This window comes from Pristis pectinata, chromosome 12 (genome assembly GCF_009764475.1).
Source record: "Pristis pectinata isolate sPriPec2 chromosome 12, sPriPec2.1.pri, whole genome shotgun sequence".
NCBI classification, from domain to species: Eukaryota; Metazoa; Chordata; class Chondrichthyes; order Rhinopristiformes; family Pristidae; genus Pristis; species Pristis pectinata.
The window spans coordinates 51,551,785-51,576,757 of NC_067416.1; the positions used below are offsets into that span (position 1 = coordinate 51,551,785).

At 49.1% G+C, this 24,973-nt stretch overlaps 1 protein-coding gene and 1 pseudogene across 1 annotated transcript in view; one reads left to right on the forward strand and one right to left on the reverse strand.

Moving 5' to 3' along the window:
* Nucleotides 1–9,338, forward strand: part of LOC127576581 (zinc finger protein 239-like) — a 55,313-nt pseudogene extending 45,975 nt beyond the window's left edge.
* LOC127576545 (zinc finger protein 239-like) overlaps nucleotides 1–24,973 on the reverse strand; it is a 257,965-nt gene that overhangs the window by 92,675 nt on the left and 140,317 nt on the right. The gene's annotated exons all lie outside the window — the stretch shown is intronic.

The window sequence follows — 24,973 nt, forward strand, 5'->3', positions numbered from 1 at the left end:
AGAGGCGCTGGTGAGCTTTCTTGGCCATGGCGTCTACATGATTTGACCAGGACAGGCTATTGGTGATGTTCACTCCCAGGAACTAGAAGCTCTCAACCCTCTCGACCTCAGGACTGTTGATGCGGAAAGGTGCATGTACACCACCCCCTTTCCTGAAGTCAATAACCAGCTCTTTTGTTTTGATGACATTGAGGGAAAGGTTGTTATCATGACACCATTCCACTAAGCTCTCTATCTCCTTCTTGTACTCCGCCTCATCGCTGTTTGAGATACGGCCTACAATGGTGGTATCATCTGCAAACTTGTAGATGGAGTTAGAGCAGAATCTGGCCACACAGAATAGAAGGCTGAGGACGCAGCCTTGTGGGGCACCAGTGTTGAGAATAATCGTGCTGGAGGTATTGCTGCCTATCCTCACTGATTGCGGTCTGTTTGTTAAAAGTCAGGGATCCAGTTGCAGAGGGAGGTGTTGATTCCTAGGTCTCGGAGTTTGGTGACAAGCTTGCTTGGGATTATTGTATTGAAGACAGAGCTGTAGTCAATAAACAAAGGTCTAACGTAGGTGTCTGTACTGTCCAGATGCTCCAGAACATAGTGCAGGGCCAGGGAGATGGCATCCCCTGTAGACCTGTTTGGTCGATAGGCAAATTGCAGTGGGTCCAGGTTGTCTGGGAGGCTGGAGTTGATGCGTGCCATGACCAACCTCTCAAAGCACTTCATGATGGTGGATGTCAGAGCCACTGGTTGGTAGTCATTGAGGCATGTTACCATGCTTTTCTTCAGTACCGGAGTGATAGTGGTCTTCTTAAAACAGGTGGGAACCTGAGATTCAAGCAGGGAGAGGTTGAATATGTCTGCAAATACTTCTGCCAGCTGATCAGCACAAGATCTGAGCAGATGGCCAGGGACACCATCTGGGCCAGGTGCTACCTCATGTTCACTCTCCAGAAGACTTGTGTCCTCCACTGTGATCACAGGTTCAGCTGCACTGGAGGCTGTCAGGATGGATGGTGACAATCCACTTCCCTTTAGTTCAGGACGAGCAAAGAATGCGTTGAGTTCATCAGGAATGGATGTGCTGTTGTTAACTATGCAGCCTGACTTCGTCTTGTAGCCTGTTATGGCATGTAAGCCCTGCCATAACTGATGGCTGGTCAGGGCCTTTATTTTGAGTCAGTATTGCCTCTTGGCATCCCTGATAGCTTTCTGAAGGTCATACCTCGATTTCTTGTACAGATCAGGATCACCAGATCTGTGTGCATCAGCAAATAAGGGTTCTTATTTTTCTTCAGCGTGAGTGTAATTGAGGCTTCATAAAAATATCGTGGTAACCTACCCAATTTAAAAGAGTCCAAAGAAACAGAACATAAATGAGGTACAAGCAAAGAGGAAAAGGCCTTATAAAATTCTCCAGGAAATCCATCAGGACCCGGAGTCTGTCCAGAGTGTAAAAATTGTACAACCTCGGTGATTTCCTCATGTGTAATAGATTGATCCAACTGTTTTTGGTTATCGGTAGAAAGTGCAGGAGCGTTTAATTGGTCGAAGAAATTACTCATTACAGTGTCACCTTTAGGAAAATTAGAACTATAAAGATTAGAATAGCATTTTCAAAAAGTATCAGTTGTCCACTCACCATTGGCTTTGCAAATGTCTTTAATTTGCCGTCTAGATTTGGAGGTTTTTAATTGGTTAGCTAGTAATTTATCTGTTTTATCTCCATGAATATAAAATTGACTTTTATCTTTTAAAATTTGACTTTCAATTGGATATGTTAAAAGAAGATCATATTTAGTTTTAATTTCAACTGGCCTTTTATATAAAGCTGGATCTGGATCAAAGCTGAATGGCAGAGCAGGCTTGAGACACTGAATGTTCTGCTCCTGTTCCCACTTCCTGTGGGTTTAATGGTGTATTTATCCCTTCCTCATCTTTTCTGCAATTTAAAACTTGTTTTCTCACTTTCTCGGTTCTGAAAAAGGGTTTCCAACCTGAAACATTATTTGTTTCTCTTCCCACAGATGCTGTTGAACCTGTGTCCAGCATTTTCAATTTTTTTTCAGGTTTCCAGCACCTGCAGATTTTTTGATATTGCTGCTTTCTCTGCCGGCCCAGCCCAAGGTGTCCTCCAGTCCCCAGCTGGTGAATGACTGTTTGGCTGGGACTGTTTCTGGAGCCCTGGGGATTGTGGGTATAAATGCGACCATTGATTCTGCTGCAGAAAGCACTTTGCCTTTGCTGTGCAGGCAGTCTGGAAACACAGATGAGCAAACTGAGATTGGGACCGGTCTCCAGACACTGCTGATATCCAAATCATTATTGGTAACGGCTGTAGTTGGGACTGAGGTCAAAAAAGGGAGTCCAACTCCCAGTGAATAAAAAAACATGTATTGTGAAAGTAATTTCTCCATGTGGCTAAATTGTGTCAGTTCACACTGTGTTGAAGAAACAAAAATCCTTGTCACTTCTGGTTATTTTACAACTCAACTATGTTCAATGTCCTCGGCTCCTTCTGCTACTGAGAACATGTTCTATTTTGTCTGGATATAGAATGGTATATAACACTTCTATTCTGGAATATTAAGTGGCAAATAACATTTGGACCACAAAACTGCCACACAATGACAATCTCCAACAAGTGAGTCTGATCGTCTACCCTTCACGTACAATGATCCTGAGGGCACGTACCACCAGGCTCAAGGACGACTTCTATCGCACGGTGATAAGACTATTGAACGGTCCCTTATACAATGAGATGGACTCTGAACTCACAATCTACCTTGTTGTGACCTTGCACCTTATTGTCTACTTGCAATGCACTTTCTCTGTAGCTGTGACACTTTACTCTGTACTGTTATTGTTTTTACCTGTACTACCTCAGTAATGAACTCTGTGCTAACTCAATGTAACTGCACGATGTAATGAATTGACCTGTACGATCGGTATGCAAGACATGTTTTTCACTGTACCTCGGAACAAATGACAATAATAAACCAACACCAATACAATCGCCAAATCCAACACCACTGAGACCGAAAACGTTGAGTGTCCATTTCCCTCCATAGATGCTGCCTGGCCCACTTTGAGTTCCTCCAGCTCCCTTTTGTATTGCTTCAGATTTCCAGCATCTGCAGTCTCTTGTGTCTCCATCTGCAGAAAGAGGGAATGTTTTGGGTTTGATACCCCTTTTAACAGTGAAAGACAGAAAACACATTGAATTTCAGTGGCAGAGTAGGTGAGGGAGGCAACGGGTAGAATAAAGGGAAGTGGCAGAAATGGCCCATTCTGATTATAGATGGAAAGACAACCAGAGATTTTGATGCCAGTCTGGATGCTGCAATGTTCGCAGATGGAAGATGACGTTGTTCCTCAAGCTTGTGTTTGTCATTATTATAACAGCTCACTACAGAGACTAAAATCTCAGCTGAAATACTGTCCTGTACCTATTGATGACTTTTGTAAATTTCTTTTACAGGACACTAGAAGCAGAGGATTTGTTCATGGGAATCTCAAACACAACATCAGCAAATTCATACTGGGATAGGCCATTCACCTGCTCTGAGTGTGGGAAGGGATTCACTCGGTCATTCCAGTTACTGATGCACCAATAAATTCACAAAGAGGCCGTGTATCTGCACTGAGTGAGGGAAGGGCTTCCTTCAGTCAACCCACCTGCTGACTCACCAGTGAGTTCACACTGGGGAGCAACCATTCTCCTGCTCAACATGTGGTAAGGGATTGGCCTAGTTGTCCAGCCTGATGACGCACCAGCCAGTTCAAGCCGGGGAAAGGCCATTCTCCTGCTCGGACCTCGGGGCCAAACACCACAGACCGGGTGTGGATAAACCCCCCGCCCCGGCGCTCTGGTCCCACCTGCTGCTGGGAGTCGTGCGTGGGGAAGGTCCCGTCCTTGGGACCACACGCTCCGTGCAAACACAGGGAACTCCACCCGCTGTAATCCGGGAGCGGAACTGACAGTGGGGGGAGAGGCTGGGGGTGGGGGGAGATGGTGGGGGGTGTTTTAGACTCCCCTACCCTAGGAGGGGTGTGGGTGGAGAGAGACAGTGACCGTCCACCTTATTTACGCCCCTTGTGGTTTTATAAACATCTATCAGGTCCCTCCTCGGCCTCCTTTGCTCCAGGGAAAACAGTCCCAGCCTGTCCAGTCTCTCCTTGTACTCAAGCCCTCCGGTCCCGGAGACATCCCTGTGAACCCTGTCCCTGCACATGACATCCTTCCTGCAAAATGGCAACCGGAGTGACACACATGATCCCGGTCCGGTCTCACCAACAGCTTCCGCAAATCTGGTATCAACAGCGGAGTTGAAAACGTCACATCGAGTGCAAGGAGACACATCAGGTGCCTGTTCTGTACCCAGATACAGAGTCCGTGTCTGCATCCATCATGTCTGGGCCCTCGATCTGTGGGCAATCCCTCTGGGATCTGGCTCAGAATGCGCCAAGCACAAATTCCTGCTCCTAATCACTCACAGTGACCCGTGGGTGAGAGAGGGTTCCTGCCTCAAGGAGCACTGTGTTGGAGAGAGAGGAGGAATCAGCCAGGGTTCCTGCTCCCCATCACTGCCCAGTGACCCTGGGGTCAGAGAGGGGGGTGGTGTGGAACCAGCAGGAGCTCTTGCTATTTCACACTGTCCATTCAGCGTGGATCAGAGCGAGCAGGTTAGTTTTCAATGCATTCCCGCACAAACAACTTGGTGAGCTGTCCCAGAATAATTCACCCGTGAATGCGACCTGTGTGTGTGCCGTGTATTTGCATCATTGTGATAGTGGCTCTTTGTTGTCCCAAACACAGGCAAATTAGTTCCTCTGGTGAGGCACAGCTGGAGGTGGGGTTTTCTGCACAGCTGGGATGGGGAGCAGGAACCCTGGCTGATTCCTGACATTTTCTGCTTTGACTGGTCTGAATAGGTTGCCTGATATTGTGTCTCCTGATGAGATAACTCAGGGACATCGTTTGTAAATCAGGGGATAGATCTCTGGAGCTTTCCGTGCATAGACTGACAACAGTGTATCCTTCATCACACAGTTATTGTCGGCAGAATGATTTGCGGTGGAGAGCAAAGCTATTTAAAGGTGCTGTTCAGATTGGTTTGCATGGCAGCCGAATTTACCCAATAGCCACCGCGGCCGAGAAAGAGCACTGGCTGCAGTGAGCGAGCCCACAGCGCAGGCACGCAGTGCAGGTGACATTATTTGCGCACCACCTTGGACCAGGAAGTTTCATCGAGTCCGGGGTCCGGCCATCAGTTGGGGTAAGAATCCGTGCGGGTTGCAGGATCACTGCGGGCGGCCACACTGAGCAGTCCCGGACTTTCTCTCCCCTTCCCCCTCCTGCTCCACACGGGGGACCCGGGCACTCTCCTGCTTGAAATCAAAGCAAGCCCAGTGAGTGCGGGAAGCCCTCAGCAGGTCAGGGCAGCGTCTGTGGAAAGAGAAACAGGGAACTTTTCAAGTCCGAGACCCTTCCATTAGAACTGGGAGAGAGCAAAAGTAACTTGCAGAGAGGTTTGAGTGGGGGAGGTCGGGGGCGAGGGGGATGGATAGGGGCGGAGGAGGGAGAGATTCGAGGTTAGGGAGGGATGTAGGGGTGAGAAGGCGGGATACATGGGAAGGGTGGGGGAGGGGAGAAGGGGGTGGGGGAAGCAGGGAGGGATGGATGGGGAGAGATAGATCGGGAGGAGGGATTGATGGGGGTGGCTGGGATAGAGTGGGGGAAAGAGAGATTGGAGGGGTGCTGGAGGGATAGATGGGGGTATGGAGGAGGGATTGGGGTTGGGAGGGATAGATATGGGGAGAAGGCATAGATTTGGGGACGGAGGAGGGATGGGGAGGAGGGATAGATGGGAGGAGTGGAAGTGATGGGTGGGGGACGGGGAAGATGGGGGATTGGAGAGGGATTGATGTGTGGGGGTGTGGATAGATTGGGGGTGTTTGAGGGAATGACTGGGAGAGGGAGGGATGGATTGGGTGAAGAGATAGATTGGGGGATGGATAGATATGGGTGGGAGGGAGGAATAGATGGGGGGAGGGAGGGATAGATGAGAGGGAAAAATGAGCATCTCTGATTGGCTTCACGGAGGCAACCCTAGCCTCGCTTTATGTCTTATCGACCTTTCTGGTGAATAGACTAACAAAGGCAGTTGGAGACAAGGCAATGTTCATGCTGTGAAATGTGGGCCAGAAATGTTGCCGAGGCCTGTGGTTCCAGCAATAGCTGCAGCATGTGTTTCACAGTTAATAAAATATCTCTTTGTGTTTGATTTCTCTCTCTCTCTACCTGCCCTCATTCATCTCGTTCACTGACAGGTTTGTAAACTAAGGGTGAGGCCAGGGTTGCTGAGACATTCTCAATCGGAAACATTCTCTTTGCCCCGTTTTTAAAGAGAAATTGCAGATGCCAGAATCTGAAGTAAAACCAGAAACTGCTGGAGAATTCAGCAGGTCAGGCAGTAATTTACCCATGTGGATAAATTGTGTCATTTTACACTGTGTTGAAGAAACAAAAATCCTTGTCACTTATGGTTATTTTACAACTCAACTGTGTTCAATGTCCTCGTTTCCTTCTGAGAACATGTTCTATTCTGTCTGGATACAGAATGGTATCTAACACTTCTGTTCTGGAATATTAAATTTAAATTTTTTAAAGTTTATTTACAGCATGGTAACAGGCCCTTCCGGCCCAACGAGTCTGCGCCACCCGTTTTAAACCCAAATTAACCTACCCGTACGTCTTTGCAATGTGGGAGGAAACCAGAGCACCCGGAGGAAACCCACGCAGACACGGGAGAACTTACAAACTCCTTACAGACAGCGACGGGAATTGAACCCCCGATCGCTGGCGCTGTAATAGCATCGCGCTAACTGCTATGCTACCATGCCGCCCCTACCGTACCGTCAGTTACGTACCGTAAGTTGTAGTTACGTACCGTACCGTAAGTTGCAAATAATATTTGGACCACAAAACTGCTACTCAATGACAATCTCCAACAAGTGAGTCTAATCGCCTACCCTTCACGTTCAATGATCCTGAGGACATGTACCACCAGGCTCAAGGACAGCTTCTATCCCACGGTGATAAGACTATTGAATGGTTCCCTGATACGATGAGATGGATTCTGACCTCACGATCTACCTTGTTGTCACCTTGCACCTCATTGTCCACCTGCACTGCACTTTCTCTGTAGCTGTGACACTTTACTCTGTACTGTCATTGTTTTTACCTGTACTAACTCAATGCACTCAGTACTAACTTAATCTAACTGCACTGTGTAATTAATTGACCTGTATGATCGGAATGCAAGACATGTTTTTCACTGTACCTCAGTCCAAGTAACAATAATGAACCAATACCAATGCATATGCCAAGTCCAACACCACCAAGACCCAAAATGTTGACCATCCATTTCCTTCCATAGATGCTACCTGACCCACTTTGAGTTTCTCCAGCTCCCTTACTTATTGCTTCAGATTTCCAGTATCTGCAGTCTCTTGTGTCTCCATCTGCAGAGTGAGGTAAAGTTTTGGGTTTGATACCCCTTTTAACAGTGAAAGACAGAAAACACATTGAATTTCAGTAGCAGAGTAGGTGAGGGAGGCAACGGGTAGAACAAAGGGAAGTGGCAGAAATGGCTCATTCTGATTACAGATGGAAAGACAACCAGAGATTTTGATGCCAGTCTGGATGCCTGCAATGTTCCCAGATGGAAGATGACGTTGTTCCTCAAGCTTGTGTTTGTCATTATTATAACAGCTCGCTACAGAGACTAAAATCTCAGCTGAAATACTGTCCTGTACCCATTGATAATTTTGTAAATTTCTTTCACAGGATACAACAAGCAGAGGATTTGATTATGGGAATCAGAAACACAACATCAACAAATTGAATCTGGGGAGAGGCCGTTCACCTGCTCTGAATCTGGGACGGGATTCACTCGATCATTCCAGTTGCTGATGCACCAACAAATTCATAAAGAGGCCGTGTATCTGCAGTTTGGGAAGGGCTTCCTTCAGTCATGCCTCCTGCTGACACACCGGTGGCTCAAAGGGATTGGCTCAGGTATCCAGCCTGATGACACACCAGCAAGTTCATGCCGGGGAGAAAACATTCTCCTGCTCGGAGTGTGGGAAGGACTTTGCTCAGTCATCCCACTTGCTGGCACACCAGTGAGTTCACACTGGGGAGAGACCATTCTCCTGCTCAACATGTGGGAAAGGATTTACTCAGTTATCCAGCCTGATGAACCACCAGCGAGTTCACACTGGGGAGAGGCCGTTCTCCTGCTCAACGTGTGGTAAAGGATTCACTCAGTTATCCAACCTGAGAGACCACCAGCAAGTTCACACCGGTGAGAAGCCGTACACCTGCTCCGAGTATGGGAAGGGATTCTCTCAGTCGTCTGAGCTGCTAATACACCAGCGGGTTCACACTGGGGAGAGGCCGTACACCTGCTCTGAGTGCGGGAAGGGATTCACTCGGTCGTCCCATTTGCTGACACACCAGAGATTTCACACCAGGGAAAGGCCGTTCATCTGCTCGACATGCGAGAAGGGTTTCACGCAGTCATCTGAGCTGCTGATACACCAGCGGGTTCACACCGGGGAGAAGCCATAGACCCGCTCTGCGTGCAGGAAGGGATTCACTCGGTCGTCCTATTTGCTGATGCACCAGTGTGTTCACACCGGGGAGAGGCCATTCATCTGCTCGATGTGTGGGAAGGGATTCACTCAGTCATCGCATTTGCTGACACACCAGCGGGTTCACACTGGGGAAAGGCTGTATACCTGCTCTGAGTGTGGGAAGGGATTTACTGATTCATCCCATTCGTTGAGACACCAGAGAGTTCACACCGGGCAGAAGCCGTACACCTGCTCTGAGTGCGGGAAGGGATTCACTCGGTCATCCCATTTGCTGACACACCAGCAAGTTCACAGCAGGAGAGGCCGTTCATCTGCTCGACATGCAGGAAGGGATTCCGTCAGTCATATGACTTGATGACACACCAGTGAGTTTACACCAGAGAGGTGCCCTTTGCCTGCCCAACATGTGGGAAGGGATACACTACGTCATCCAGTCTGGTTAAGCAGCAGTGATTTCACACTGGGGAGAGGCCATTCTCCTGCTCGGAGCGTGGGAAGGGATTCTGTTGGTCATCTGAGCTGCTGAAACACCAGCGAATTCACACTGTGGAGAGATTAAACATGCTGCCAGCTCAATATACAACCATCACTGCTACTGAAATCTAGCACAAATTCACAAGTGTTGCAGGTGTTCACGGGGTTCGGATTCTGTCGACGTTGCTGACCTCACCCAGTATTGAACCCTGGTCATTGGCACAGTTGATTTTCTTTAGTAATCTCTCTAACTGAGTTCAATGTTTTGGATCTCTGATTAAAATAAAGCAGTCTGTTTGAAACATTTCATCTGAAGCCCTTCCTGTCTCTGCAATGCACACAATGAACAGTAGAAAGAGAGTCCATTCAGCCCATCTGGGGCCTTCCAGTGTTTCTGCTACACAGCAGTCTCCTCCCATCTCACCCAGTATGAATATTCAGAGGAATAGAGAGATGCAGCACAGAAATGGGCCCATTGACTCACTGAGTCTGCACTGATTATCAACCAGTCATTTACTCTGATCCCACATTCTGCCCACATTTGCATTGACCACACCCTGCTTCACCCCCACCACCAGCAGATTCTACTAATCACCCACCCATTAGGGACAATTTACAGTACTTAAATAACCTTTCAGCCCGCACCTCTTGGGATGCGGGAGGAAACCCACACAGTCAGAGGGAGAAGGTGCAAACTCCACACAGTCAACACCCGAGCTCGGGATTGAACATTGTCAAGGTGAGGCAGAAGCTCTTCGAGCTCTGTGCTCATTCGGCTTCCCATTCAATGCATTCCTGTCGTTCACCTCCATCCCTCCGTGTGGTGACACATTCCACATTGTTGAACTCTGTGAGTGAAGAGGTTTGCCTGCAATTTCCTGCAGGACATTCAGCAGATTGTTGGCAAAGACAACAGCTCAGCAGGGGTCTTGTCCCAGATATTAGAGCAGCACAGCTAATAGAGCTGGGCATACAGTGGCACACAGGCAGGAGAGTCATACCTGACACTGCGAGGAACAACATTTTAAATTTTGCTGTCCCTACTAATAAGACGGACACCCAGAGTTTCGTGGGCCTCCTTGGCTACTGGCGGCAACACATCCCTCACCTCACCATACTCCTGAGACCCCTCTATAGGATCTCCCACAAGAAAGCCACTTTCTCATGGGGGCCCGAACAGCAGGCTGCCTTTGAAGCAGCCAAACAGGCGGCAGAACAAGCCCTGCCCCTTGCACACCCACCCCCCCCGCCAGGAAGGGGTCCACTGAATTGCAGGTCTCCATTAGCGAGTTGGTGGTCGAGTGGAGCCTCTGGCAGAAGGTACAGGGACGCAGAGTCCTGCTTGGCTTCTGGACCAAGTCACTGCCAGAGGCCGCCACCCACTACAGCCCCTTTGAGCACCAGCTGCTGGCTTGCTACCTGGCGCTCCTTGCAACCGAGCACCAAAACAGTACCGACCCTGTGGTCCTTCACCCCTACCTGTCCATAATGCGTTGGGTCAAGTCCCCTGACTCCACACACAAAGAGGGCTGTGCCCAGTGGTCCTTGATAGTGAAGTGGAAGTGGTACATCGCGGACCGGGCCGAACCTGGTCCAGAGGGGGTCAGCCGCCTCCACAAACAGGTCATGTCCTTCCCCCAGTCCCAGGACACACCCCTGGACATACCTGAGATCCAGCCCTCCCCTGTGACCTGGACCCAACCCTTTGACTCCATCGACCCCAAGCAAAAACTGCACACCTGGTTCACGGACAGCTCCATCCGCTGGAAAAACAGGAAGCAGCATTGGAAAGTGGTGGCACTTCATCCTGCCACAGGGAAAACATTAACAAAAGAGGGAGTGGGAGGGTCCAGTCAATTGGCTGAGCTAGCGGTGGTGGCACTCACTTCACAGAACTCCACCGGGCCAGTCCACATCTGCACCGACTCTTGGGCAGTAGCCAACCGTATGGCAGTGTGGATGGCACGGTGGCATGAAACGGGGTGAGAAATTCACGGACGCCCCCTTTGGGCAAGAACACTGGTGCTATATCTGGGACCAAGCCACCCAGAGACAGATATCAGTCCACCACTTGGATGCCCATACACATAAAAATACCCAGGAAGCCTTCCATAATGCCGCTGTGGATCAGGCTGCCTAGATATGCTGTGCTACCGTCCCCCCGGATGAACCTGACCTCAGCACCCTTGCCGCATGGGCACACTGTAAGAGCGGTCACCTGGGGGCTGACGGTACGCGGCGCTGGCAGAACATTTCGGGGTCACCCTCACAGTGGATCAGTGTAAGACCACTGTCGTAAACTGCCCCATCTTCCAGCAGGTAAAACCACGAGGCTGGCTGGTGGGACCACTGGGTCACATTCACCGCGGCATGAGAGCAGGTCGTGTGTGGCAAGTAGATTACATCGGACCACTCCCATGCTACAATAAAAAGCAATACGCCCTGACGATGGTGTACACATACTCGGGTGTCCTGGTGGCGGTGCCCTGTGAGCGGGCCGACCAGAACAGTACCATCAAAGGATTGCAGTACCTCTCCTCCATCTATGGAGGCCCATGGGAGGTACAATCCAATCAGGGCTCACACTTCACGGGGGCCAAGGTACAAAACTGGGTGGCGGAGGCAGGGATCTCATGGCTGTTTCATATCCCCTACCATCCCCAGACATTGGGCTTGATAGAAAGAATGAACGGCCTGCTGAAAGAAATGATACGCACGCTGACGCCCTCCTGCATGTTGCAGGGGTGGTTGGACATGCTGCAGCAGGCCGTCGATCAGCTCAACACATGGCCCACTGGCCAAGGGGGGGGGGTCCCCATTATCCCGCCGTCTGGCTCACTCCCCACCACCCGACTTGCGAGACCCCGAACCCCCCAGAGACTGAGGACTCCATGAGGGTCTGGGTCTGACAGCCACAAGGTCCCCCTCAGAAGGGAGAAGTCATTGCACACAGTCCCAGGGACACCCGTTGGGTTGCAATCCCGGGTCGAACTAACCTATCCTGCCTTCATACCCAACACCTGACCCGCCGAGAATGAGTTTGTTCCTCAACACCCCCCCACCCCCTACAGGATGCTGGCACTACTCCAGTCACTCCTTCTGCTCACTGCAATGATCAGCATCGGAACGCCTGCTAACACCTTCCTCCACATTGTGTACAAATTTGCCAACACCTCCAACCAATCAGACTGCTGGATTTGCATCCGAAACCCAGCACATGCCGGTGAAACTCTTCCACTTACAGCGATCCCCCTCGATGATCTCCGAAAGAACTGCTTACACAGACTTTTTGTGCCTGTTGGGTTTGGTATATCGGTTTGGTGGGGGGGCCCGATGGTAGTCCCCCACCACTCCCCTGACCATTACAGAGCATTCCTTCCAGTGATTCCCAATGGGGTGGGTGTTTCAGGAGCTGGCAGCTCCCTTCCTACAATTTGACCTCCACCCGTCCCGACCCTCAGAGTCATCCCGCAGCCACTGAGTAAGCCGAGAGAATGCTGGTGCAAAATCCAGAACGACCACGGTTCCACCTTTTCAGTCAGCCATCGTGACTGCCAGAGCAACTGGTACCCAGGGGCCTCAGTGACCACCACCCACGGCGTCGCTAAGCTGGGGACTCCCTGGACCTTAAATGGGACCCACTGGGTTTGCCGGCACTGTGCCTACCCATAGCTCCCCACGAGCTGGTATGGTTGCTGTTTTCCAGCCTTTGTTGTTCCCTATATCCACGCCCTCAATGACATCAGGGAGCACCCAGCATACAGTGGCCACCAGGACAAAAGAGCCATCACGGAGGCAGAGAGGTTCTGGATGATAGCCTTTCCCATGTATGGCACGGCCCGACTGTCCCAAGAAGTCATCCAGATGACCAGCGTGCTCCAGACAATGGCAGACGAAATGAAAATGTCACTGCAATGTACCAAGGATGCCCTGACGAGGACGGCAGTGGAACTGGTTGCTGTCAGGCTGGTAGCCGTTCAGAATCGGATGGCCCTGGACTACCTACCTGCTGCAGATGGTGGAACCTGTGCAGTAGTCGGAAAGGAGTGCTGTACCTTTATCTCAATGAGTCCAGCAACATCACCAACCTGGCTGCTCACATTCAGGACTCGGTGACTAAGATCCAAAAAGCAAGGGACCAGCTCCTCCAAAACGACACCTCATGGGGAAACTGGTGGCCGTTTGGGTCTCTGGGGGGATGGTGGGCAACTATCATCCACTGGGCCACTGCCCTTGTTTTAGTTGTAATAGCTATCTGTATTTTGTACTGTGCTGTGCTTGTCAGATTATTAGAACCACTTCTGCCTTCCATTAGTACCACATATTGACATGTATTTGTTAGCTTAGTTATAGCTATTCCCATGATTGTCAAGTGATGGGAATGTAATGTGAAAGGTCATGGCTGTCATGTGACACCATCGAGTACTGGTTGAAAGTGACACCACTGTCAATCAAGATCTAGCTCCACCCATCCATTTGCACACACCCTTGACCATTGGTCCCCATGCACACCTCTCATACCTGGCCATGACTCATTGGACTTGTTGAATTACCTGAGTTAGCTCCACCCAGCTCTCCAGCACTATAAAGGATGTCACACATGTGTAGCTCTTTCTCTTTGTGATTGCTGCTGGGGTTGAAACCACGCCAAGGGACCACTGGTAAGAGTGTGTGCTTCCATAGGGGTTTAGGAGCATCTTAAGTAGATTCCCAGTAGTGTAGAGTTGATGCTTGTCCAGTGTCAGGGGTTTCAGGCACCATATTGTATTTTCTCTGATCGTTAGTAACTAGTTCACTATGTGTGTGCACTTCACCCCGTTGCGACTTCCCTCACGTTTCGTGATCACCCAAGTGCATGTGTGTGAGTGTGTTCCTGTTCATTCTGTTCCCGTGTTGGTCTTTGTAAATAAATTCCTTTTCAAAATCCAAAGACTGTCCGGAGTCCTCTACCTTTGAGATCTGAAAGAACCTTGTCCCACAACACCCACACGACTCTATTGAAGTTGCCTTTACTTCTCTTTATGTGCTGACTGAACAGTTCCAAAGGCTTCTGTCCTTTCTAATTCTTGCATTAAAATCACCAAAGAGAAACAATTTGTTTCCCACTTGAATTCAGGCCAGGATTTGTTCAAAGTTGCAGAAAAATTCTCTCTGGCCCCATCTGCAACACCCAGAGCGTAGACACCGGTGCCAGGAGTGTGCTGGTTCCATTTTACAGTCACCCACAGGGTGATAAGACATTCATTTCTTCCAAAACTGCCGTTGGTAAAATAACAACCAGCTCAATTTTCACAGCTAATCCAACCCCATGAAGATGAGGTTCTCCCTCCAGATGACCCTTCCAGAATGTGTACATGCCACCTGGTTCCTTCAGCTGACCTTCACCTCAACCCCTCACTTGGGGCGGCAACATCAACGTCCAACCTTCTGTGTTGGTGGCTAAAACAACATTGGGACACCCAGATCTTCCACTGTTGGGAATGACCATGGGGGTTCTCCCGTTCCACCTGCTGAACTTCACTTCATCACTTCTTCATCAACTGCAGTGGGGAATGATCTCAGTTGTTCGGCAAAGCAATTGGAAAAGCTGTGGGTGTCACCACCAGTGACACTGCCTGTCCTGTCAGCACCGTCCCTGGGGCACCAACAACCCCGGGTGTGCGAGTATCGCACCAGTGACACGGTCTGTGGTGTCAGCACCGACCGCCCGGGCTCTCTCCAACCGCCTGGAACGTGACTGTGCGTTCGAAACCCAACGGCCGGAGCGCGGGCGGGAGGAGCGGCTGTGATTGGAGGATCGGCCGGCACGTGGGGGGAGCTGTTGGAGCCGCATGTTCGAAACCCAACGGTCGGAGCTCGAGGGAGGGGCCGAGCGCGCGGCAAAGGCCGGAAGCTCGGGAGGGGAGCGGGAGAAAGCGAGGCTCCGATTGGTTGACGGGTGATTCTCCACCACCACCCCCTCTTTCCACCACCCCCTCTTTCCCCCCCCCCCCCCCCACCCAACGGCACAAGTGGCGAGCGGCGGGAGGAAGGAGGCGCCGGCCCTGAGCTGTCGTGTCCGGGAGCCCGCGGTCCGCGGTCGGAGGAGCCCGAGGGACGGGGGCCCTCCGCCGGAAAAACAAAGGCCAACGGGACAACATAGTGCAGGGTGAGGGGAGAGGCAGGGCCGGGAACCTGTCGGTTTGCTCGTGTGTGGAAGCAGCACAGACTGCGGGCCGAACTGGAGCGGGGAAAGAGGAAACCCACAACATCAGGGTGAGCCGGAGACACGGGGACTGCAGATGCCGGAATCTGCAGCAACAGACAATCTGCTGGAGAAACTCAGCGGGTCGGGCAGCGTGTGTGGAATGGCCGGTTATCTGAGGTTGTTGACGACGTCTCTGAGCCCCGGGGTTGTAATGTGCCTAATTGGGAGATATGATGTCCTCCCTCAGGCTTCACTGGAACACCTTGGGGTGTCAGAGTGAGGATGGTCAGGGTGGGATGGTGAATTCAGGTGAGAGGAAAGTGGAATCTGTAGAAATGGAGGAGTTCTTGAAAGCAGTCACTGGGTCTGTGGTTTACCCAGTGTGGGGGAGTCCCTGTCCTGAGCAGGGGACCAAGTACAGTAATTGGAAGATGTACAAGTGAATCACTGCCTCACCTGAAAGGAGCCCTTGGATCTCTCAGAGTTGGGATGGGAACAAATCAAAAAAGTCAGTTATTTTGTCTCCTGCAGAGAGAAGGTTAGCGGATGTTGTGCAGTCACAGTTGATCAATGCAGAAGATTGAAGTGGGGAGTTGAGGAACTGAGCCTTTGGAAGGTGACATGGGAGGGAAGATTTGTCTGGTAATGATGTTACATTGAAGGTGGTGGAAATTACATTGAATGTGGTTTTTGTGGGTCTGATGAGTGGGAAGGAACATTGGAGTGAGAGTGGGAGTGGTGTAAATGGAAGAGATGTGGTTGAGACCTTGGTCAACTGTGGTGGAGGAGAAGCCACGATTAAGGGGAAAAAAAAGACACCTTGGAAGCACTGACGTGAAGGTAATATCAGAGGAGATATGCTGGATCCAAGAGAACAGAATGTAGCAGAGTCCTTTCAGCAAGTGGATCAGACGGATGTGAATCTGATTTAATGGTTGAATTAGGTTGGTTACTCTGTGTGTCACTGGGATAGGGGTTGCACTCTGAATGAATGGTGGTTAACTTTAAGGGTTCTAGATAGATAGACGGAGCCATGCAGTGATTGAAAGAATGGTGGGACATTGATGTTATTGGTTGGAGTGTATCTCTTGATAATGATTGGGATAGTGTCATCGAGCGTGTGGTGTGAAAGGTAGGTGGTGAGTCTGTTTGGATGGTGTGTGAAGTGGGTGCAAGGTGCTGGGTAGTCGGTGTAGTGCAGGGAGGACTCTGGAGGGTGGTGTTGGGAGAGGTTCTGATTGCTTGATGCATGGACGAGGTGAAAATCTTGGTGGGTGGGATTGGGAGAGGTGATTGTATGATGGGTGGACTAGTGTGGACTGTGAATAATTGGTAAGGCTGGTGATGGGGCTCTGATTAGATGGTGGGTGGCCAGACATCAAGTGGAATTCATCTGATTTGTGATGTTACTGTGAGCATCTGTGAATTGGCATCCTGAAGCCTTGGTCAAGGCAGCTCACAACCAGCCCACCAAAGCCAATCACTAACAACACACATTCGTTCCCTGTGTGGTGTCCGTTCATTTCAAACTCTTGGTGGAAAGGTAACTACAGGTTGAGGGTATCAACTGTCAATCCCCAATCCCAATTTATCCACCACCTTGTTCCCAACCATAATTTCTCTTGTTTTCCTTTCCGGTTCTGTTAACTCAGTCTACAAAATGTGATTTTTTTGCCTGACTGTTTCTGTAATTCACCCATCAGTTCTTTAGATTTTTCAGGAAAATGGGGAATAGAAACTTCTTTCTCTCCCTCAAACTAAATGAGTCTGTCCTGCAATTCATCGGTGGCACCACAGGATAATCTGTCACTTACTTGCCTTTGATCATCAGGCTGTGGAAATAACCAGCTAGGTCAAAACACTGCTTTCTCAGGATTGCAAACAGACTTTGGATCTCCATTGCCTGACAGCTTCGGAGTTCATGGACCTCCTCTTCAGGACTCTCTCCATCAGGGCAGGAGAGGGCGCTCTGTCCAGCTTGCCAGGGCACCTTCACTGACGTTCTCAGTGTAGCTTGACCCATCCTCTGTGGGAATGTTAGCCTATCACCGGTAGGTATATTTATACGTTGTGTATCTGTGTATCTTTGGCTGAACTCTGGAGAAAATGACAGTTGAATACACCATGTTTTCCCAGTTAATTTAAATTACTGTGAATAAAATTATTTAAAGCACTAGTTCTGACTTTGCACCAGTAGCAGATAGACTGGGTCAGTGATCCAGAGACACTGATTCAGAGCCCACCATAACTGAGGAGAATTTGCTTTCATTCATTAAAGTAACCTGGAATTCAAACACTGTTAGTTGGGAAGTTTAATGATGTGAAACCACTGGATTGTTGTAATCTGTCAGGTTCACTGTCCTTTAGGGAGGGAAAATTGCCATTCCTTCCTGCTTTGGTCCTACACGAGACTTCAGAAACAAAGCTGTATGTTTGACTGTGAAGTACTACAGCTGTCCTGAAGTTGAGAAAGATGCTATAAAAATACAAGTTCTTTTTACTGTAACTGTTCTCCTCAACTCGGACCTCTTGCCCATTCCTGGGTCTTCTACACCCTCCAATGGCAGCCATACCTTCAGCCTTCCAAGCTGTCAGCATTGGAGTCCTCTCCCAGAATCCTTCTGTGTCTCTGTTCCTGCCACCTCTGAAAAGCTGTCCCATAAAACACCCTTAGCCAAGATTATGATCAGCTGAACAAACACCTGGATATGGTGAGAGACAGATGTTGCCTCCATTCACCTGCATTTGCAATCCCACTGCTGAGAGCTGCTTCCGTCAGTCAGGAATGATGGCACCAATTGGCATGTCAGTGTGAAGGCTTTGGAGGTAGTTTGTGGAGGAGGAGAAATTGTACAGATAGAGAGAAACAGAATTGATGCAGAATGTGGATATAAAAAGAGATGCCTCACCAGATGATCTGCTAGATCCTGATTCCGCCCGTCCTCTTCAGCTGACTGTCAGTCATCAGTAACATAATGGCAGCTGCCATCTATGGTGCTATAAAATGGGACCTGCTCATAAATAAACTGCTTACTGATGCTCAGCTTGAGTTTCCTCAGGACCACTCAGTTCCAATTCTCATTGGGGCTTTGTTCTAAGCATGGACAAAAAAGGCCAAAATGTAGAGATGAGCTGAGACCCAGCACAGTCTGTACATCGGTGAGACCAAGTGCAGACTGAGTGACTGCTTTGCCGAGCACCTATGCTCCATCCTCCAATGGCCACCTGGAGCTCCCTGATGCAAGCCATTTTAATTCCCCTCGCCATTCCCACTTGTCTGTCCTCATCTCCTCCACTGCCAGAGGCCCAAAGCCAGCTAGAGGAACAGCACCTCATATTCTGCCAGGGTAGTCTATAACCTGGCAGCATGAGCATTGAATTCTCCAAATTCAGGTAACCTGCTCCCCTTCTCTCTCCACCTGGTCTACCCAGTTCCTCCTAAACACATCCAACCAACACCCCCACTCCCTTCGCCCCTAATCACCCCTCCTTCCACTACTCCAACTGCCCATTTTCCACACACTCTTCTCACTGGGTGCCCCAACCCTACTGTTCCCATCTGCCCACTCCCCTCCATTATTTGGCTGCACCTTCCTTTTGTACTAGATTCTATCATCTGCAGCCTTCCGTTGCTTCCACCTATCACCTCCCAGGCTCTGTTGCTGTCTTCACTCTACCCTCCTCCATCTGCTGATCACCAATCCTTACCTGGATCCACATGTTGCTTACCAATTCTTGCTGCACCCCTTACCCTTGCCTCATTATCCTGGCTATCTCGCCAGGAATCTTCTCCCATAATTTCCCTGCCACTGATGCAAGAAATGTGTCATTGCCAGAGATCATCCCTGATTTTGGCTTATGGCCCATGATGGTATTCAGACCCTGCCACAGTCACCTGACATCCACTCGAGCCTCTGGCTTGTTCTGGAATTTTCTCTTGTCACTCCCGATAGCTTCTCTGAGATGCTACCTGGCCTTCTTTTACGGGGTCATCCATCCTGAAAGCCTTGGATCTGGACTTTAGCAGAGAGTGGATCTCCCTGTTAATCCAAGGTTTCTGGTTCGTCAACCCGTTTCTTGATGAAACTAATGATGACTGAGATAGGCTGGATGAAGTGTTCCAGTCCACTGAATCAAGGCAGTCCTGAAGTAGACCCTCAGCCTCTTCGGATCACTGCTATATTATTCTCTTTGTTGGTTCCTCATGCTTCAATCTTTGTGAGCCGGCAGGAGCAATGCCGACAGATGATACAACTGGCTGAAGTGAGAGTGAGGGATGGAGTGATATAAGTGTTTGATAGTGGTGTGGCAGTGGTCTAGACTGTTAACCCCCATGTGGGGCAAGAGACATGCTGATGGTGTTTGGGGAGTACGTTCCTGCAGTTTGTTTGATGGAAGTCACCAGCAATGATCAATAGGGCATCAGGGTTTGCTGTCTCAAGTGTTGATGGGCAAGTATAATCCATCCAGTTCCATGTTGGCATTGGCTTGAGGTGGTTTATAGTCCACCAACAAGATGGTAGAGGTGAATTCCCATTGATAAAATGCCTGTCGGTCAATTGTCCAGTGGATCGATGTGGCAAGGATTGGTGTTTTGATTTTGGTTTATTACTGTTCACTTGGACTGAGGTACAGTGAAAGACTTGTCTTGCATATGGTTCATACAGATCAATTCATTATGCAGTGCATTGAGGTAGTACGGGGTAAAAGTATAACAGAGTACAGAGTAAAGTGTCACAGCTACAGAGGAAGTGCGGTGCCGGTAGACAATAAGGTGCAAGGTCATAACAGGCTAGATTGTGAGGTCAAGAGTCCATCTAATTGTACTAGGGGACAATAACAGCGGGATAGAAGCTGTCCTTGAGCCAAGTGGTATATGTCCACAGACTCCTGTATCTTCTGCCGGATGGGAGGAGTAGAAGAGGGAATGTCTGGGGCGTGTGGGTCTTAGATTATGCTGGCTGCTTTACCGAGGCAGCAAGAAGTAGCGACAGAGTCCATGGAGGGGAGGTGGGTTTCTGTGATGTGCTGAGATGTGTCTCTGCCGTTTCTTGCAGCCTGGGCAGAGCAGGTGCCGTGATGCATCCAGATAGGATGCTTTTTATGGTGCATTGATTAAAAATTAGTGAGTGTCAAAGGGGACATGCCAAATTTCTTTAGTCTCCTGAAGAAGTAGAGGCAATGGTCGTGGCATCTACATGGTTGGACTAGGACTGGCTATTGGTGATGTTCACTCTGAGGAACTTGAACTTCTCAACCCTCTTGACCTCAGCACTATTGATGTAGATGGTGCATGTGAACCACCCCCTTTCCTGAAGTCAATGACCAGCTCTTTTGTTTTGCTGACATTGAGGGAAAGGTTGTTGTCATGATACCATGTCACGAAGCTTTCCATCTTCTTCCTGTACTTCGACTCATCATTATTTGAGATCTGGCCTACTACAGTGGTATCATTGGTATTAGTATTGGTTTATTATTGTTACTTGTACTGAGGTACAATGAAAAACTTGTCTTGCAAACCGATCATACAGGTCAATTGATAACAGTGTAGTTATACTGAGGTAGTACAGGTAGAAACAATAACAGTACAGAGTAAAGTGTCACAGCTACAGAGAAAGTGCAGTGCAGGTAGACAATAAGGTGCAAGGTCACAACAAAGTAGATCGTGAGGTCAAAGTCTCATTGTATAAGGGAACCGTTCAATAGTCTTATCACAGTGGGATAGTAGCTGTCCTTAAGTCTGGTGGTAAGTGCCCTCAGGCTCCTGTATCTTCTACCCGATGGAAGAGGAGAGAAGAGAGAATATCCCGGTTGGGTGGCGTCTTTGATTATGCTTGCTGCTTCACCAAGGCAACAAGAGGTAAAGACAGAGTCCAAGGAAGGGAGGCTGGTGCCTGTGATGTGCTGGGCTGTGTCCACAACTCTCTGCAGTTTCTTGTGGTCCTGGGCAGAACAGTTGCCATACCAAGCCATGATACATCCAGAAAGGATGCTTTCTATGGTGCATCGGTAGAAGTTGGTGAGAGTCAAAGGGGACAAACCAAATTTCTTTCTTCTGAAGAAGTAGTAGAGGCGGTGGTCATGGCATCTACATGGTTGGACCAGGACAGGCTGTTGGTGATGTTCACTCCCAGGAACTTGAAGCTCTCAACCCTCTCTACCTCAACACTATTGATGTAGAAAGGTGCATGAACACTGCCCCTTTCTTGAAGTCAATGACCAGCTCTTTTGTTTTGTTGACATTTAGGGGAAGGTTGTTGTCATGACACCATTCCACTAAGCTCTCTATCTCTTTCCAGTACTCCGCCTCATCGCTGTTACAATGGTGGTATCATCTGCAAACTTGTAGATGGAGTTAAAGCAGAATCTGGCCACAGTCATGAGTGTATAGGGAGTAGAGTAGAGGGCTGAGGACACAGCCTTGTGGGGCACCAGTGTTAAGAATAATCGTTACGGGGGTGTTACTGCTGTTGGATCTGGTTATTTTCGAATACTCAGGTTCTTTCAGGAGTCCAGGAATGAGTTGAAAACAACTTGGTGCTTCACAAAGTTTTGTTGGAAAAGTTTAAAACAAAGGAACAGTCACAGAGCACATGGCACTAGCTTTGAGCTGAGACAAAGGGAACTAAAGATGAGCTTGGGCCAGAGGGGAGGAAGAGCAAGAGAGATTAACAAAAAATAACACCTTTTGTACCTGAGATAAGAGATGCTCCTTAGCTAACAATAGTCCAATCAGGAAACCTATTAGATACTTGTGGCCAAACCAACCAATGGAAAAAACACATTCACCAGATGGACGAACCAATAAGCTAGTAAGCAGCCGTTCCTTGTGCAGCCACTTGAGGGGTATTAAACACTATACATGTTTTTAAAAGAAAAACTAATTAAAACAGTCGAATCCAACACTGCCTATCCTCACTGATTCTGGTCTGCTGGTCAAAGTCAAAGATCCAGTTGCAGAGGGAGGTGTTGAGTCCCAGGTCTCGGAGTTTGTTGACGAGTTTGCTTGGAATTATAGTATTGAAGGCAGAGCTTTAGTCAATAAACAACAGTCTAACGTAGGAGTCTTTACGTCCAGATGTTCCAGAGAACAGCATAGGGCCAGGGAGATGGTGTCCACTGTAGACCTGTTGCGGCAGTAGGTGAATTGCAGTGGGTCGAGGTTTTCCGGGAGGCTGGAGTTAATGCGTGCCATGACCAGCCTCTCAAAGCATTTCATGATGGTGGATATCAGAGCCACCGGTCGGTTGTCATTAAGGTACGTTACCTTGTTTTTCTTAGGTACTGGGATGAGAGTGATCTTAAAACAGTTGGGAACCTCAGACTGAAGCAGGAGGAGGTTAAATATGTCTGCAAATACCCCTGCCAGCCGATCAGCACAATATCTGAGGACATGGCCAGGGAGACCATCCGGGCCAGATGCTTTCCGCAGGTTCACTCTCCAGAAGACTGATCTTATGTCCTCAACGGTGACATCGGCTTCAGGTACATTGGAGGCTGTCGGGGTGGGTGGTGACAAACCAATCCCCTTCTGTTCAAAATGTGCGTAGAGGGCATTAAGCTCATCAGGAAGGGATACACTGTTGTTGGTGATGCTGCCCGACTTAGTTTTGTAGCCTTTTATAGCATGTAAGGCGTGTTACAACTGACAGCTGGTCTGGGACTCTATTTTGGACTGGTATTGTCTCTTGGCATCTCTAATATCTTTACGGAGGTCATGTCGTGCATGCCCATACGCATGCGTGCGCCTGACAGTCAATCCCTCAACAGAGCGATGACGCCCTCCAATACACGCAACATCACTTCTGGCGCAGGACTTTGGGGACTTGTGCGCTTTAGGTCTCCATGGATCTTCTTGTTGATCTACAACTAAGTTGCTCAGTTTCTTTATTTTGGTTGATGTGAATCAGTAAAGACATTTATTCTACCGCATGGTGGTTGTTCTTGCTCCATGCATACGAAACAATTGGCGACAAGGAAAAAAGAAGAATGGCCTCTCTACTTCAAGCACCCGATCCATTTTGGGCTGCAACTATGGCAAAACCGACACCAGAAACCTGGCTACAATGGAAGAAAACCTTCCAGGACTACATCGAAATTCTACCAGTTTTAACACCAGTGGCAGAGCTGGAGGAAGCTACACCTTCGTATGCACCTGGGAGAACTTGGGCAGAAGTACTTTGATGCTCTGCTCTTGCAGAACAAAGCTGAATCGGCCAGTGCATGTGAGGCTTTAGACAACATTTGGGGACACAGGACAATGTCTTTATGGCATGCTTCAGGTTCTTGCAGCTGCAACAGACCCTTGATGAGAATGTAGATGATCTCATCACAAGATTAACTTTGGCTGTGCAGAAATGCAAATACAAAGACATTCAACTGAAGACATTTGAAGAAGCGATGCTTATCCAAATGTTGATTATCAGAATCTATGATGAGAAGACACATGAGAACCTTCTGTCAGAAAAGCACGGTTTGTCCTGGGACAAAGCATGCTCCGCAGCTTGTCACAGGGAGGCAGTCAAGACAGGCCTTACGCAGATTCAACCGACCCCAGAACCACTTGTTCAGGCAGTACTGCAGTGAGAGACCCCTCCCAAAAACATCAATGTTTGCCAGCGTTTGCAGACCCACAGCTTTCAGTCAAAATCACGTCAGCTGTTGTTGTGGTGAAAGTCATGTCCAGTGGTCTGACTGCAAGCATCAAAAGACCGTCTGCAAGTTTTGTTGGAAGGTGGGGCACCTCGAAGGTGTGGTTCGCAAAGCAACGCGCTGTGGGAAAGCAACTGAATTTGACCATCAACTCCACACAAGGAGACGGCCGATGTGAAGAAGTGGACATTATCTTCCAAACCCATGAACTGGGCAACCAGAACCAGCCGCCGTACTTGGTTACACTTATAGTAGACGGCCAGCCCGTGAAATTTGAGCTGGATACTGGGTCAGCCGTCACCTTGGTATGTGAATCATCTTTATACCAGATTCCAAACCTGCAACCTCCAAACTCGGTGTTTCGCAGCTACACTGGAGACAGTGTCGACGTATGTGGTGTATTCACGGCAGAAGTGGTCCACCACAGAGACCTGTTTCACTTACAGGTACATGTTGTTAGGGAAGGCCAACAGCCTAATTTGCTGGGCAGAAACTGGATTAAAAACATTCCATCAGTGCTATCCACCATCAGTCGTATGGGGGAATCCCTGCATTGAATACTTTACTATGAAAGCACCAGTGTGTATTCCAAGCCGAGGCTTCAGGTCAATACTGCGGTCTGGTGGCTAAATTCAAATTTAAGGAGAATTGCCAGCTGAAGGTTTACAAAGCCTGCCCGGTGCCTCACGCTGTGGGCCCAAAAGTAGAACTAGGCCGACTGCAGAAAGCGGATGTGATAGAGCCGGTGCAGTACTCAGAGTGGGTGGCTCCGATTTGTGCCTGTCCTCAAGTCCGATGGATCAGTGCACATCGGCAATCACTACAAACTGACCGCAAACCCTGTGACAAGACTGAGTGCTTATCCACTGCCAGGGATCGAGGACTTGTATGCATCTCTGTCGGGAGGCCAACAATTCTCAACATTAGACCTGAAACATGCCGACAATCAGGTCACCCTGGACAAAGATTCTAGGGATGTTACAACAATCAACACAGAGGTCT